We start from the raw sequence: 14,140 nt of genomic DNA on the forward strand, positions 1-14,140 counted from the left end.
GTTAGTTACATTTTCCCAATTAACATTTCTTAATAGATTGATAAACCCAGTAATTTTTTCTTCATTAATATTTCTTGTAAAAAAATAAGATTCTTTACTTGCTTTATATGAATAAGGTGTTATTGTGAAAATTGGGAAATGATCAGATATATCATTTAATAAAATTCCTGAATGAAAACTATTATCTTTTGCGTTAGTAAAAATTTGGTCAATACATGTTGCTGATGTCCTAGAAATTCTTGTTGGTCTTGTTATCAAAGATAAAAAACCATTTGCAATGCAATTTTCAAGGAAATCATTTGTTTTTTCATGACAGTGATACTTTAAGATGTCAAAATTAGAATCTGTGAAAATGTAAGAGGCACATTTAAAAGACATTAATTTACTTTGTAGGTTAGAAAAATTATCAATAAAAAAATCCATTTGTTGAGATTCAGTAAATCCCATTATAGAAGTATTAGGCCGGTAGACATTACTCAAAATAAATTTTTCTTTGTTATATATTTTAAACTTATTTTAGGACTCTAAAAAGCTATTATGTATTTACATGTCATACTTTAATGAAAGAAATATTAACCAAAACATCTTTTAACAACTGGATTGATTTTTTCATACTTTTTAGAGATTAGAGATAATCATTACTGCATAAAAGATTACTGCATTTTTTCACATTTATTTTTTTTAGAAAGTTTATGTTTGCTTAATGACATCTAGCTATTGCAAAGCCACACCATAAGTGTTTATTTTATATTCATTTCCTAAAGTAATGGAAATAAGTCATTTCATTAACATTTAGACATGTTTTCTCAATAGATTATTCATTATTTGTGGAAAAACTTGCAATAAACAGATTAATCAATCCATCTATCTAAATGTTTAATAGCAATTTCCGTGATCTTTTAGCACAGACAATAATTCCCTTACTAATATTTACAGAATAAAGACAAAAGGCAACCATTTGAAGAATTTTGTTCTAAAAAAATGATATTTCTGAGATATTTTGCTACAGGCAACAAATCCTTACTACTTTCTAATGTTATCAGATGGCTATCACTTGCGGGATTAAGTTTCATAAAACTTGCCATAAACCATCTCATGACGTATTTGGCTAATTGACGACATCCATCAAACACAAAAACACCATACTACTTTATGCAGATCCCCTTGGACAATCCCAACTTTCCAAGAATTAGAATCCAAAATTAGATTACCCTTAAAAAATCCAGACTTTTATGTTAAGCATCAATAAACTGAAGATCTCAATAGGTTCAGTGGTTGACGACATTAAAACCTTACTACTTTATATTATAGAAATACTATCCATCTATCTTCAAATTTAACCTTGCATCGCTCCTGATATTGTGATGACATTAATGTTTTATATTAGATTAAATAATATGTTTATACATTACTGAGAATTCATATCAATTCCCACACATTTTATGTTTTATGTCCGTTTCCATGTTATTGTCCATTTTCTAGCTTATACCAAAAACTAAAACAATTCGAAAAAATCAAGAAATCTATACGTGATTTTCAGCTGTCGTGGGAGGCAACGCTTAATAGAATTGACGACCTTTTTATCCGCCCCTCCCCCCCCCCCAAAAATATCATTTTAAAATTATTACCTTGTAAGCTTTACCTTATACCTGCCTATTTTAACGTAACGGGCCTGTTTTTCTTTGTTTAAGTTTATCTAAATTAAATTCGCAGGGAGGGATGGAAAATTGACCTGTAAATTACACTGGTACCCACAGTTTTATAATCACATTTTCTTATTTGTTGGGGTAATTTTATTGGTTTTGATTGATTGATTACAAAATTTTTAACCAACAATTTTGTTCTTTAGAAGACATAACTTTGTTTATAAACATTGAGGATATATGTTTATCAATTTATCGTCCCATGTCTTATATCCCTGAAAATACTTAACCATAAAATGTTGTTAAATATTTCAAAGCTATATTTTTACAGCAGTTTCAAATAAACATAGCTTTGATTGAACAGATATAGTATGTGATGATCTATATGTTGATTGAATTAACTACAAGCCATACACATTGATAGTACTAGTATACAACAGAAGGACAATATGGTCATTATTTCAGATTAAATTAGCTTATAAGGATAGGATAAATAGATAGAAAGATTGATAAGAGAGAGGTATTTAGAGAAAGAAAGAAAAGAATAAAAAATTTACATTTTCAGGGAAGCTACTTGAATAAATAGGCATTAATATATGTTTATAACTAGCGGCTACGCCCCTAGAGGCCTCTAGATAAGATTATAAGGATAGTAAAGATGGATAGTTAGAGAGATAGCTAGTTGGCTTGCTAGATATTTTTGAAATATATCCAAATATACATAGATTGATAGGTATAAAAGAGAGATAACTAGTTAGAATTAGAAGGAAAGTTAGAGATGAATATTATTAGTTAGATAGATAGATAGAAGGATAGTTAGATAGATAGTTATATGTTTTAGAGTAGCTGTTCTGTTCTATTTTATTTGATAAATATTAAAGATATTGATATGAATATAGACGAGTTTGGTAAGGGTGTTTTTTCGTTCCTGCCGGATTTCACTCATAATAATATAAAATGTGCGCTGCTGTTGTCCATGACACTATAACGCCAAGTGTAACGAGAGGGTACATATCTTTTTCTTCTGTTGTCTGTACATACATGCTATTTGTTGATGAAAAACCCAACTGACAAACATTTATTTAAATTTGTCTGGAAGATTGGAAATCGAACCTGTTTTATGGCCAAGTATTTAATCTACACCCGAATTAAATATTGACTTTCCGCGGATATTAAAATAAAACCAGTTTTGTTGCCCCCGGGGGTATTAATTCTATTATTTGTATTTTAATATTTGTGGAAAATTTTCTGTAATACGATGCCATATCAAAAATATCTTTGATAAATTTGCAAATGATGAACTGATTAAATCTTAATATTTCTGGTATTTGGTATGAACACCGCAGAAAGGGGGGAATTCCAAACTGTAAGCACAGAAGCGGAAGAAATTTCTAGAATTCTAAAATAAGGGAAACATAGGGTGCCAATAGGCTGTTTAGCCCTTTTAAAGATATTTAGATATAAATCTTCCTTTATTTTCTTTATGTCCAAGAAAACAAATTAATTGGGGGGGGGGGGGGGGGAATAGATGAACTTTTACTGGAATAGAAAATACTAAATTTGGTCTTTGTCTATGAGAAGCTGTTAAATGGCTGAAGAAAAAAAATATTTGTGTCACCCTATTGTGATGAAAAAAATCCGCGAACCAAGTTTTATTGTAAAATCTGCTACATCAGCGGTCTTCAGACAAACCAGTAAATTTTGGCTTTTAAATCAAAGTCTCCAAAGTTGTTGAGCAAAGAAATAAGTAAACGATATTGTAAAAATTATGAAACTAGTGTTATGAATAGCTCATTGACCCCTCACTCTCTCTGCCTAAATAACATAAAACCAGAGTCAGACTTGATTAATAAAGCTCTCCTGTTAGGCAGAATCATGCCATACCAACTGTTAAAGAGATTTCTAGCAACAAAAGGACAACCAACTTCTATTGTAAAATATTTGTAGTAACTTGAAGTGAAGAACACAACATCATAGCTGTGATAAAATATTTATACACAGACATTTGGAACTTTATAATACTTCATATATTAATAAAATAGATAGATACTGATAGATAGATAGATAGATAGACAGACATGTTGATAGATAGATAGTTAGATAGAATAGATAGATAGATAGATAGATAAATAGAATGATAGATAGATAGATAGATAGATAGATAGATAGATAGATAGATAGATAGATAGATAGATAGATAGATAGATAAATAGACAGATAGATAGATAGATAGATTGATAGATAGATAGATAGATAGATAGATAGATAGATAGATAGATAGATAGATAAAGGATTCGAGATAGTTAAAGTTAGATACTGTTTAATTTAGTTTGCAGTGTCTGATTCGTTTGGCTTCGCTTTCATGGATGTTATCATCCTTGCAGTTTAATAAACATTAGCAAATAATATTTATAATATGCAATTAGTATAATAAAATATTATTAGTTATTCATATATTATTACTATACTGTGTATATATATGCAAAGAAGTATGATTAGTATTGATTTTGGCATCAATATTAGCGGATGATTCAATCATGCATGAAAAGAAATAGGTAATAATAGTAGTCTTATGGACAAACACTGATTATTGGAGTTCGGGTTAATAAAATGAATTAAGTATTGATCATATAACTACATCCATAACAGCGAAGCTCACAAATTATTAAATGTTAGATATTCATTTAATTTATCGGATATAACAAAAGATTAGTAAGGTTATTTGGATTTTATTAACCATTTACATAAGATTCAAATATCTACCGGAATTGATTTAGGCTATTGTTCTATTAACCTACGAATACAGACAATTCCACAAAAAAAATATTTATTATTTTAAGGGTTTTGCCAGGGTTTTTATAAAGGGGAAGGCAACATTCAATTTCAAGGAGGTTATTGACACTCCCCTACACCTCTTTTCGGCCCACTTGTAACATCAAGGATTTAAAAAATAGGAATAAATTTCACCACTTTTGACGTGCCTATTCTATTGACGTCATAAAATACCCTATGCTCCATCTCTTTTCTGGGGGGTTTCTTTCCCCTTTCCCACTTCTTTTACTATGACTACAATAGAACACGTAAGCCAAACGCGGTGACATAAATCCCCAATTTGCTAGCGCACTAAAGACAGCTACTTTTTCAAAGTTTTGGTAAAATTAATGTTGAGTCTACCCATACCTATATTCATGTTGTGTATATGAATTATTTTGGCAGTAAGAATATCAATCAAATACAACATAAAATATGTATCATATAAAAACAAATATATATCAGAGAGAGAGGGGACAATGTGCTGTTTACTTCGCTAGTCTCCAAAGTTTTATAAAGAACGTTTTCTTATTTGTATTTTAGTGAATTTTGATTGGTTGGTTTATTAAGTTGAGAGTTCAAACGTTTCAAACACTAATTTTACGCAACAGAAGGGGTAATTTTGTGTATCAACATTGGGGATGTACATCAATTTAACGACCATTGTCTTATTCCTCTGGATACCTAAATATATATAAATACTAATTATTAATGGTTTTTCATGTTTTTCATCCATCTCTCTTATTTATTTATTGAGTTTAAAGTATAGATTCAACAAAGAAAACAACAACCGTAAGAAGAGAAGCTCTTTAATATAAAAAGTAAGACCAGCAACCCAAATGAAAGAAAAAAACTGAGCAGTAACGACAGTTGGATATATTAAATTGTTTAGTTTAGATGCTTCCTGGCCATATGAATCTCCACACAAAATTTCAGCATTCTTTTAAAACAGCTGAATAAATACATTTTCGTATATAACACAAAGATGACAACAACCACAAAAACGAAGCTCTGTCATATGAATCATCATGCAAATTTTGAAATCGTTAGGACAATTCTAACATGCCTAAATTAACGAAAAGACCTAACTGTTACGGACGTACGGATGGACTGACCGTAATTTAAGAAAAGCTTCGCTTAAAAAAAATAGATAGGTAATAATTTGCATTTAGACTAATTATAACCATTAGCAAACATCACTAAAAATTGTTAAAAAATCGATACAGTCGTTTACGAGATCTTTATTTGTGAATTCGCAGCCGTAATTTCTCAATCTACATATTCCAAGGGATCTAAAAGGATAACAATGGCCGATAAATTGATGTACTTGAACCAAACAATAAAAAATTCCATAAAAAGTCCCCAAAGTTGTCAAGTCAACGAATATGAAAACGTTATTATAAAACTTTGGGGACTAGTGTAATAAACAGCCTAATGTCAACTCCCTCCCTGACGTTATATTCCACTATCCTTTATTTTATTTCCGTTTCCAGACATCTTTCCTTTGTGATACAGCGACTTGAGGACAAAGGTTGCTTAAATCAATATAAATTAGTCTAATTTAACAATAGAGTGGCAGTGATTGATGTATACGGCTACTTGTCAATATTATATGTTTCATTATAAGTTTAGCTTATGACAGTAGAATTGATACAATAGATCTAAGTTTTGCATAAAGTTAGTTCTTGTTTTACTGACATAGTAAAACGATGCCTGTTTGTCTGTTTGAAATTATATCAGTAATCAATGGACCGCTTCTGGGTTCTACTTTTCTGAAAGCCACCGTAATATTTCCATTATTTAAAAATTTTAGGAAGAGGTATGGGGGCGGGGGGGGGGGAGGCAACCATAACCCCCCACCCCCTTCCTCATAAAAATTGTGATATTATTTTAAGGAAAACTTTTTTTTCGTTTTATGGCTGTATCTTAAATATATGAATACAAAAAGTTTATTAAAGTTATTATTATAAAATCTAATTCTATAGACATAACTATTATATTTCTTATGCTTTTTTATTATACTAAAAGATTTAGAAATAAGTTATTTTCTTAAAATAACAATTATGTAAATAAGTATTGCTGCAATAAAAGTTGGCGCTTTAAAAAACGTCTCTTAATAAAAAAAAACGCGGCATATTTTTCCCTTGATAAAGATCCGCAATTTTCCCGCCTGTTTGTTATGATTCCATGATGTCGGCCATATTGTTTTATTGTTATAAGATCAACAAGGTTGACAGTTTGCATGGCAGTGTAGCTAAGCGTGGCTATTGTAGCAATGAATGATTGGAGTAAACTGATAAAAAGAGGTTGGGGAAGGTGGAAGGATGGGGTTAGGGGGATTTGGGGTCAAACTATAAACTATAAAGAGCTTCTAAACGAATGTAAAATAGAGAAATAAACAGAGTTAAATTATAATAAAGATCAAATCCGAGAGTTTCCCTCATATTGTATCTGGACCACAAACGAATCTTTAATGCTTATCTTTAGTTAGGCTGGGTTAAGTGCTAAGAAGATAAAGTATCTTCTTTGGTAAAGTGAAGGATAGTTGAGCCCCGTATGGATTATGCCGCACAAGGTTAGAGCATAGAATAAGGAGGAATAGAAATGAAAACCTCAAATATTTTAGGGAATATTGAAGAAAAGTTGCGCTTGCGCAATAAAAACATAATATGAAACTTGAATGGTACACATGTCAAGTTGGGACAAAACTGAAATAATATCTTTTTAATGAAAATATATCGAAAAGTATTAGATTTTTCCTCTAACTTTATGTCTTTACTGAATAGAAATTAAATTTATATTTATCTAATATTGTTTACATTTCACCACTGTCAATGTACTTTATGACGCAACTTGCGTAATCACTCGAGATTACGAAATGTAAACGTAACTTGCGTATAACTCAACAATTAATAAAATAATTTATGATAATAATTGAAATAAAAATACTTAAAAATATATAATTGGATATAAACATCTTATACTCTCAGACCTTGAAAGAATTAAAAATCAGCTGCTAAGGATTTTTTGTAAACAAATTCATGCGCAACCCTAATACAAATGCCGTGATCATTATTTCTTAACCAAATATTTTTAAAGTCATTTTTTTACTAAATTCGTGTTGAAATGAATTTTTGTTTAAAGTTTTGCTCATACTATAAGGTTTTAATCCATTGTGAATAGGACAAATATGGCTGGACGATTGGCTGTATGGCTTTTAGTATACTATTAAAAAAGGCATTTATTTTTCATATAATTTCTCGATAATATCTGAAATCATGTGATTTTACTACAAGCCTTGTAGCCATTTAGGGCTTTCAAAAGTTCCAATTTTATTTCAGGCTATTCAGGCAGAATCTTCTACCTGGATTCTATTCTATACTTTATCTTCTTTGGGTTAGAGCTTCAAGAAGGGGCTAGGATATTTTTTCTCAAAAAATAAAAGTATGGAAGTGGAAGTTTGGTGGTTAAGAACAATATTTTTTATCAATGTTATTCCCAAACATTACTTGTGAAAGTGTTCTACAATTCACCCGATCTGCCTGTAAAGCTCACGAATTTGAGTATGGGAGAATTCCTTGGTTCAAAACAGACGCATTGCTTTGCACTAATATTAACATACAAGGTTCTTGCAATCCAAGAGTCTGTAAAATAAGGTTTTTATGTATGAAACTCGAAATTTGAATAATCATTGAACCGATTGAATTCTTCATTTTAGGGAACCTTCAAACAGGTCCACAGAAGATTTAAGGCTATTTTTTCAATATTTAAATAAAGAAACTTAGATGCTAGGGGCGCAGCCACTAGTGAATATAGTGACATTTCTTTAAGAAGAAAACCTTTGCTAATATTTATCATCCTTATTGTTTGTTATTTATCCGAAAATGTTTTTTAGTGTTTCAGAGCTGTAGGGAAAATTAAATAAAACCTCAACAATTTAATAAATAACCTAAATAAAACCTAGCTAAATGAATAACCTAGATATAACCTAATTTTATTAACACATTAAAATACATTAATTTGGTTGAAATCAAAGATATTAAACATCAGCAAAATTTCATATTATAGGTATGTTAAAATTTTCCTTGCGCTTCACGCACCTCTTCACTCTGGTTTGAAATTATCTTCCCTTATCTCTGCATGGTAGTGAGTGCACAATAAAATCATTATTATGCATTCCGTAGACAGATAAAGAATGTAAATAGAACGTCTCACAAAAATAATATATCCTAGAAAAAGTGTACGAAACAGGGGTGCCAAATTTTATTTATTGAGATTTAAATATGAATTTAGACATATCTGAAATGCCTATCAACAATAAATCTATAAATAAAGAGGAATAACCAGACAATTAGCTGGTTCCTCCTGTTGAGGATCTTTTTTTGTCTGCTAGCAAATTGATTTCTGTTCTTAGGAATCGACTTGGCTTTCCCCTCTATTGTTTTGCTCAAATCTATCAACAAACATGCAAAATTGAATAAATAAGATTAAAATGGTTTCCTTCAGACAAGTGTGAAATATCAAACAAATTAAATTTTTTTTTATATATCAAAACTCTAGTGCATGTATACACCCTGGTTATTAAGTATGTATGGGTATGTGTAAAGATTTATCGTTTATCCATATCTATTACTTTCATTTTGTCATTCTCTTAGGTTCCATCTCCTTACAATATTTATGCAATAAAACATGGGATAAATAAGATGGCGGTTTCTCTCAAAGTGCTTAGTGGAACTGAAGAACCTTGTCCCCTTTATTCTAAATTAAATTTTATCAATTTAGGAAGGTATAGTTTTTCGTATCTTTGTATTTCATTTAAGGCTAGGTAAGGTTATAATGGGTACAAGGTTGCCCCCACAGGGTTAGGGTAACTCAAGGTTATTATTATCCCCGCTATTGTTTGGATTAAGAACAAAATACTACCCCTTCTTTCTTTTTTTAAACAAGAAGGGCGGGGTTATCTGTGCTTGTGATGTTATTTAGTCCAACTTTGTGGTAGCTAAGGCCAAGATTAGCTTATTCTATATAAATGCTGCTCGTCTGAGGCTGTAGTTTCGGTTGAGGCTGCCGAGCCCTGACTTATGTCAATAAATGATAAACTGTTGACTCAATGTAAAAATCTGAATATTTTAATGTTGACAAATTAGATTTTGGTTACAATATGTAGAGTACCTTTAGCTTTAAAGTTTCGTTTGTTAATATTTAGATGTTGTCATCCTTGTTAAAAGCAAAGCTTTTCTATAATTAAGATCGGACCGTCCGTTCGTCTGGAACGAATAGCTTTTTTTAATTGTCCTATTGATTTCAAACTTTGCATGGTGATTCCTGTAGTAGTTAGGTACGATTTAGAAAGCGTAGCAACTGTATAACCGTTACCAGAATGTCCATACGAAATTTACCTAAAATTTTGTTTCGACTCATATACTTATACTGTCGTTCAGAGCTTCGCTTTTATTGGTGTAGTCATCCTTGTTTTCTCAAAAAGCATTCTAAAGCGTCCAGTAAAAAGATCCATACAACTTATACATCCAACAAAAAAGTGTCTGCTTTTAATGCACTGTTAGTTTATTTATATAAAGAAAAAAGTTTGTTAATGAATAAAGAAAACTAATTCCCGTACCAAAAACTTGGAAGGCTAACAATTATCTATTCATCTATTTCTCCATCTAATTATCTAACTTTTTTTAGGAATAACAAGCACTGTACATCCATAGGTATAACAGGATTAAAGGTGTAAAACGTTAATAAAGTCAAGAAATGCTGTTGTGAAATAAAATATGTTAATGTTAATAAAAGTTTTGATACATGTATTTAGAGCATAAGAAGATATCCTTTATATGTAGTTTACTTGAAGAAGAACATTGCCTCAAGATGTTAGTGATTTACACAACGTTTGGTAAAAATCTAAAATGAATATTGGTTGAATAACAATTTTAAATCTGTAACTTAAGTAGATGTTTTGTTCACTGGTAAAGGCTTTCCCCAACAAAAAACGACTTGTTCTTGTTATTTATAATCAGTATTACAGTTTATTATAAAATATTTGCAAATGGATAAAGAGAATTATGAAATTAAACTTTTATAAAAAAATCTAATGCTATGATAATATCAAACTGTTTTTAATATTCTTTTCTTAATAGTGCTTTAATTTTATTTTTCAGTTTAAATAAAAATACATGTTTAATGTTTTGAATAATTATTCTTATGTTCATCGGCATGTTTTAGGCTATTTATTTGATGAAACAAGACGAGAGAAAAGAATAGGAAAACTACAAGTAAAGAGTACCCCAACCTTCCCATGTTAATAATTTATTTGGGAGTTACCTACAAGATCAATTTATAAGCGAATGTGCAGCCACTAATTAAATAGTAAGAATGTATTAACTCGTTGAAGAGACCTTGTTTATTAATAGTTTGATGGAAAAAGATCAAATATATAACTTATATAACATATTTACAGATAAATATGATAGTTAGGGACTGCGATAAGTGTCATGTGTGACGTCATAAAAATACGTCTATTATCCATTTCTTTTTTAAGGATTTTCTTTCCTATTTCTCCTTCATCCTTTCTTTTTAGCCTTATCTTTATGACGTCACACATGACACTTTCCGCTGTTCCTCACAGTTACCTTAAATATTACAAGAATTAAATTCTATTTTTGCAATGAATTGTTTGAATTTCATTGTTGGTTTGAAGGTTAGTAGGAGAATTGGTATAACTAGAATACCCTCTTCTCTTTTCACCCCCTAATGGTCTTACATTCTCCCCAATGAATCGTTTGCACGCCACTGGTATAGAGTATAAAATCAAGTTGTTTTTAAAAAAGCATTTTATGAGACACTTTACTTATCTATTAATCTTTTACATATTACTTAGAAAACTTTTTATTCATCCTCCAAAAAAAATACGTCTATAATACAGAGACAACAAATAGAGTATACAGAGAATTGTCTGTTTATTACACTAGTCCCCAAAGTCCTATTATAACGTTATCTTATTCGTTGGTTTAACAACTTTGGAGACTTTAGTGAATTTTCAGAAAGGATAATTTTGTGTATCATCATTGGGGTTTGCACATCAATTTATCAGTCATTCTCTTAACCCTTTAGATCCCTGCTTTGTGTAGGACAAATTATCAGAAAGAGAAGAATGAAAAATCAAGAAGAAAGGGAAGGAAGGTCTAAGAATAAAGCTATTAGAACTATCATACAAAAATGAAAGCTGGCCTACCATTGGTCTGTTTATTGGCCTATCCTTAATAATTTGCATTGTATGACGTCATTTTTTTTATAAGCACTATTAAGAACCTAATATATGTATTTACCCAATAGAACGGTTATTTATTTTGCAATTTATATAAAAAATTAAAATAGTAAAAACTTTAGAATCAAGTTCCGATATTTATTTGCAACATTTCTATCTCTCCCTCTATAGCACTACATTGATTAGGATTGTGCCTTTGCATTATCATAGAAGCAAGGCCGATAACATCCTTAAATCCATAGGACAATTGTACCATACATAAAAGTTAACAATACAAGATATCAGTTATGTAAGGACATACCCTAATCATAGAAAAGGAACACAGTAATAGTGTCTGACTGATTATGACGTAACAAAAAAAATTAGCAAATGAGAGGCCGTTATTGACCAATGGTAAAATTTATAGGGGCCTCTCATTGGCTAATTTTTTTTGTTACGTCATAATCAGTCGGACACTATTACTGTGTTCAAAATTATGAAACCTATACCTGGTTTTCAGCTGTCGTTAGGGGGCAACATTTATTAAGTGAAATTGACGACCTCTCCTTATTAATTATTAGTTTATTATTAATTATTTAAAATTTATTTCACTGGATGATACAGACCTCTAATAAATTTGGTAGCTTTATTATGATGGTTGTCTAGACGACTATGTTTGCACAAAAGATATTCTATATTTATCATCTTATGATGCATATCATGTATCTATCTATTTGCTCTGCGATTTTTCTGTATATTTTCATATATGTCATTGTCTATTGTTTTTTGTCCATATATCGATGTAATGTACATTTTTAAAATTGTATCCCTTAAAAAAAATGGTAAGTTTTTTGTTTGACCGTCAAGAAGTAGCTACCCGATAAACTGATTGAGTTTTCCAATTTTTAGGGATGGTTTTACCTATTTTACAGCCCCCTCTTCAATAATGCTATGGAAGGAATTAAATTTTTCGGAGTAGACCGTTATCAAATATTAACAGCTATCTGTTCAATTAGCATCTATGCTCCAACTTAATTTTTTCCTTTTTTGGTAGTTGTCATCCTTGTTACAATTATACTGCATATACATTAATATATTACATACATACATATATAGTTAATGATTTATCATTTTCAATATAGATTATGTCTCTTTTTATGCATATCAATAAAAGTGGCTCGGCCCATTGCTTCGCAATAATATAAAAAAAAACTTTAATTTTGCTACTATAAGAAATAAACGTCAATGCTGTCAAATATCTATATACATAAAATATGAGAAAATAAAATGATTGAAATTTCTAAATATTTTCTCTAAATGTTTCTTAAATACCAAGATAAATTGAAATTTGAAAATATATTTCTACATTTTGAAAATATATTTCTACATTTTGAAAATATCTTTACTTTATTTATTCAACTAGCGGCTACGCCCCTAGAAGCATCTAGGGGCACTTTACTTAAGGTAGGAGGAGGAAAAGTCGACCTCATCCCATTTAAAATTTGAGTTTCAAAAAGATAAAAAAGATATTTTTTTGGGGGGAGGGGGGTGAAGACACCCTCTCCCAAAATAGTTTAAAACCTTCCTAGGACCTATAAGAAGCTTCACTGTAAAGGAGAACAAAATCGGTTCAGCAGTTAGCGAGATCCTTCAGTACAGACAAATTAACGCTTACTACTTTATATAAAACTAGCGGCTACGCCCCTAGAAGCCTCAAGGGGCACTGCACTGGTAGGAGAAGGAAAAGTCGACCTCATCCTCTTTTAAATTTGAGTTTCCAAAGAGTTATAAAACTTATTTTTTGGAGGAGAGGGGGGTTAAAACACCCTCTCGAAAAATAGTTTAAAACCTTCACAGGACCTACAAGAAGCTTCTCTGTAAAGGAGAACAATATCGGTTCAGCGGTTAGCGAGATCCTTCAGGACAGACAAAAAACGCTTACTACTTTATATAATAGGATATAAAAGGATTACCTAGGTTCAGGTTCACTAGGATTTATTAGAAATGTATTATAGCTTTACAGTTTTTAAAGTATGTAGCCTTTACGGTTTAGCGGTTATAGAGATCTTAAGCTTCAGACACAAATACAATCATTCTAATAATTATTTACCAGATTCATGAGCAAATGAGCTGGAATCATATTTTGTCTTATAAAAAAGTGTACAAACGGTTAGTTTGCAAAAAATGTGCCCATCCTTGTTTAAGGTTCAATTCATACTTAAGTTATTGTAAAGGACAATTTTGTAATAGCGAAGCTACTGTATAATTTCCGTCTGTCTATTTGCATTTTCCTCTGTAAAAGATTATTAGGGAAAAACGTAAATTTCTCGGCTGGAATTCAAGATAGACGGCTGGAATTTAATGTAATACCTAAACCGTTGAGAATCATTTCTATAACTTTTAGGTCCGTCGGTCTAATACATATTCATGCAAAAAGTTT

This window comes from Acartia tonsa, chromosome 5, assembly GCF_053477335.1.
Source record: "Acartia tonsa isolate MP-2025a chromosome 5, ASM5347733v1, whole genome shotgun sequence".
Lineage (NCBI taxonomy): Eukaryota > Metazoa > Arthropoda > Copepoda > Calanoida > Acartiidae > Acartia > Acartia tonsa.